This window comes from Callospermophilus lateralis, chromosome 1 (assembly GCF_048772815.1).
Source record: "Callospermophilus lateralis isolate mCalLat2 chromosome 1, mCalLat2.hap1, whole genome shotgun sequence".
NCBI lineage: Eukaryota > Metazoa > Chordata > Mammalia > Rodentia > Sciuridae > Callospermophilus > Callospermophilus lateralis.
In genome coordinates this window covers 23,859,275-23,863,450 of record NC_135305.1, presented here as the reverse complement: position 1 = coordinate 23,863,450, position 4,176 = coordinate 23,859,275, and the positions used below count along the sequence as shown (strand labels likewise).

The window sequence follows — 4,176 nt, the reverse complement described above, 5'->3', positions numbered from 1 at the left end:
AGTAAAACAACTATCTTCCCTTCCCACCTAGTTCTCTATCTTGATTGGTTAGGCCACAACTTGAAGATCACCTTTGATTTTTCCCCTTTCCTTATACGCACACCAATCATGTTGGAGGCATTTCTGACATTTCTTTCAAATCATGTTCTACTACCATTACCGGGCCACTGCCTACATACCTCCCTTAATCCTTCCTGTCTCCCCTAATGCAAGATATTCAGAGGGACCAGAATTAGCTTTCGAAGAATGTCATTCCTCTGCTCAAAAATTCCTCAAGATCTTCTTTCCCTACAGAACCAAGTCCAAACTTCCTTGTATAACATACAAGACCTCAAACTGGTCCAACTACCATTCTCTGCCTCTTTCCTCTATTCAGCCCAAGTCTCTAGTCATTAGCAGAACACCTGCACTTTCTGGAACATGTCCTACACTCTGCTTATTTGCTCAGTGTTCCTTCAACCTCTAATGTCCTTTTTTATTGAATGTCCACCATTTGCCACAGGTATTGTTCTACATGTTGAGATTAAAACTATGATAGACAAGGTTCCTGTTCTCATGGAGCCTCCATTTCTTACTACATTCTCAGGTGCAGTTCAAATCTACTTTCACTAAAATTCTCTGCATTCCATAATGAACATTAATTAATGTTCACTGACTTTTATACTTCTAGAGTATTTGGCACAGTTTGTCTTGTGTGACATTTGTATACCCAAACAACATTTTTATCTTCTGGCCCAGACTATAAACTTCTTTTTTTTTTTTCTTTTTCCTTGCGCAGGGGCCATGCTAATCTTCTCTGTGTCGTTCCAATTTTTTTAGTATGTGCTGCCGAAGGCAGCACGACTATAAACTTCTTGAAGATAGAAACTAGGTAGTCATTCATTTATGATGGCTCCCATGGTGCCTTTAAGACCCAATATTTCTTAAATTACAGCAAATCTCAGTCTGCTTCCATTTATGTTAAAAAATAAACACAAAAACGTGAAGTTTTGCCTATTTTAAAGAAATGTAAGTACTTTTTGGAGGGAGTATAAATTAAAAATTTATAGTGGGGGGCTGGGGATGTGGCTCAAGCGGTAGCACGCTCGCCTGGTGGGGGTGCAGCCCGGGTTCGATCCTCAGCACCACATACAAACAAAGATGTTGTGTCCGCCGAGAACTAATAAATAAATATTAAAAAAAAAAAAATTTATAGTGGGAAAGACTTAAAAACTACTCACGTTATTAAAGCCTGAATCTAAGATTTAAAGTCCACATGGCTACCTTATATTAATGATTCTATACCACTCCTTAAGAACAATTATTACCTAGAAGCCACGCATTGTGGCACATGATTTTAATCCTAGCTACCTGGGAGGCTGAGGCAGGAGGATTGCAAGTCCAAGGGCAACTTAGTGAGACCCTGCATCCAAAATGATATAAAAAGGCTGGGTATATAGCTCAATGGTAGAGTCCTTGCTTAGCATGCATGAGGCTCTGGTTTAATCCCCAGTATTAAAAAAGAAAAGAAAAGGCACTATGAACTACAGGCTCAGAACTTCTTGAGTGGATTTCTAATTCACATAGTCATCAGCCAACAAATGATTTCCCATCCTGCACCAGAATTCTAATTTCTATAAACATCAGAACACTGCCCATTAGTCTCTAAGGAGGACCATGCAGACCAACAATGAACAGTCAAGCCATTTACCAATGTCAAAGGCAAGAAGAGCATTAGAAAAATAACCTGTCAGCCTCCACCTGACTTCCTCCAGTGGAAAAAGTTTGATTAGGAGACAGATCAACAACTGTTTACCATTTTAAAAATTAGAATTAAGAAATGATGAATTTGTAGCTCAGTGGTAGAGTACTTACCTAGCACATCTGAGGCACTGGGTTTGATCCTCAGCACCACATAAAAATAAAGAAAGAGGTGTGAGTCATATATGTAAGAAATTAAAAAAAAAAAAAAGAGGTGGGAGATTTAAAAAAAAAGAAATGATGAATTTAAAATCTGATAACATAAGGAGTTAAAGACTAAAGAGAATTATACAATACACAATCCTGATTTGGACAAATCAGATATATAAAGAACATGTTTAGAAAAAATAAGGTCTTTTTTTTTTTTGGTAGTGCTGGGGATTGAACCTAGGGCTTTGTGCATGCAAGGCAAGTACTCTACTAACTGAGCTATAGCCATAGCTCAAGAACTTTCTTTTGGTGCTGGGAATTGAACTCAAGAGTTTCATATTTACTAGGTAGGTGCTCTGCCACTGAGCTACAACTCAGCCTCACAATTAGGAATTTTGAATATAGATTGGTATTACATGATATTCATGGATAATTACTTTTTTTGTGTGGTACTGGTGAAACTCCAGGGGTGCTTTAACACTGAGCTACATTCCTAGTCCTTTTTATTTTTTTAATTTGAAACAGGGTCTTTTTTAAATTGCTGGGGCTGGCCTTGAACTTGTGATCTTTCTTTCCTCAATCTCTCAAATTGCTGGGATTACAGGAATGTACCACTGCAACCAGCTCCCAGGGATTATTAATTTTTGTTTGGTGTAATTTGTAAGGGGAAAGGTGTATTTTTTAGAGAGGTAAGCCAAAGTATAGTATGGATAAAATATTAATGTTATTTTCTTTAAATCACTTTAGTTTAAAAATAAAGATATAAACCAGATGTGGTGACACATGCCTGTAACCCCAACCACTTAGGAAGCTCAGGTAGGAGGATTTTGAGTCTGAGGCCAGCCTGGGCAACTTGGTGAGATTCTGTCTCAAAAAATTAAAAGGGTTGGGGACATGGATCAGAGGGAGTATGTTCCTAGGTTCAATCCCCAGTAACTATTAAAAAAAAAAAAAAAAAAAAAAAAAAAGCCAAGCATGGTGGCACACGCCTATAAACCTGACATCTGACTCAGGTGGCTGAGGCAGAAGAATCACAGGTTAGGGCTGGGGATGTGGCTCAAGTGGTAGCACGCTCGCCTGGCATGCGTGCGGCCCGGGTTCGATCCTCAGCACCACATACAAAGATGTTGTGTCCGCCAATAACTAAAAAATATTAAACTTCTCTCTCTCTCTCCCTCTCTTTAAAAAAAAAAAAAAAAGAATCACAGGTTAAAGGCCAGCCTCAAGAAACGTAGCAAAGCCCTAAACAACTCAACAAGACCCTGCCTCAAAATAAAAAATAAAAAAGGGCTGAGGATGTGGCTTAGGGGTTGAGCCCCCTTGAGTTTAATCCGTAGCAAGCCCTCCTCCCACCCCCCAAAAAAAGGTGAGCCATAAAATAAATCAACTAGTTACTAAAGTATAACATATCAGAGAATTCTTTCCAGCCTCTAGTAGCTTATGGTCACTTTATCAGTAGGCAGCTGTATTTAGATGGGTCAGGTTCAGGTCACTCTTCCCTACTACAGAGACTGATGAGCCTCTCAAGCAGGGAAAAAGGCTTGGGGTGCCTAGTCCGGGGAACCAGGCATTAGACAACACATGAGGGGCCTCTTCTGGGTATTTTTTCCTAGCCTCCTTCCTTTTTTTTTTTTTTTTTAAAGGGAGAGGTGAGAGAGAGAGACAGACAGAGAGAATTTTTAATATTTATTTTTTTAGTTTTTGGCAGACACAACATCTTTGTTTGTATGTGTTGCTGAGGATCGAACCCGGGCCGCACGCATGCCAGGTGAGCGCGCTACCGCTTGAGCCACATCCCCAGCCCAATTCTAGCCTCCTTCCATTCTCTTACTCTATTAACATCAAAGTGAGGAGAAAATAACCAACTTACCTTACACTGCATCACACCAGGAGTCCTGGTAACAGAATGAAACCACCTTGCTTCCAGTTTAAAAAAGACTATACCTCTTTGACTGGAATTACAAATAAATTTCAGGTTTTGTATTCTGAAAACCTGAAAACCCAGTTTGACTCTATTTTGGGGGGGAGGGAAGGCAGTACTTGGGACTGAACCCAGTGATGCTCTAATGCAGAGCTGTGTCCCTTGGCTTTTTTGTTTTGACACAGGTTCTAAACTGTGGAGGATCTTGTTAAGTTGCCCAGGCTGGCCTTGAACTTGCAATCTTCCTGCCTCAGTCTCCTGTGTAAAGGTGTGGGCCACCATGCCCAGCCCACAGTTTAACTCTTGATAATATCACCTAAGCTTTTTCCAGTCTACCAAGCAAGGGAGAAAACAATTCTCAAGCA

General features: G+C 40.0%; 1 pseudogene; it reads right to left on the bottom strand.

The window, feature by feature from the left end:
• Window positions 1-741: 741 nt before the first annotated feature.
• On the bottom strand, window positions 742-839 carry LOC143383905 (U6 spliceosomal RNA; annotated as a pseudogene).
• Between the last annotated feature and the right edge of the window lie 3,337 nt (window positions 840-4,176).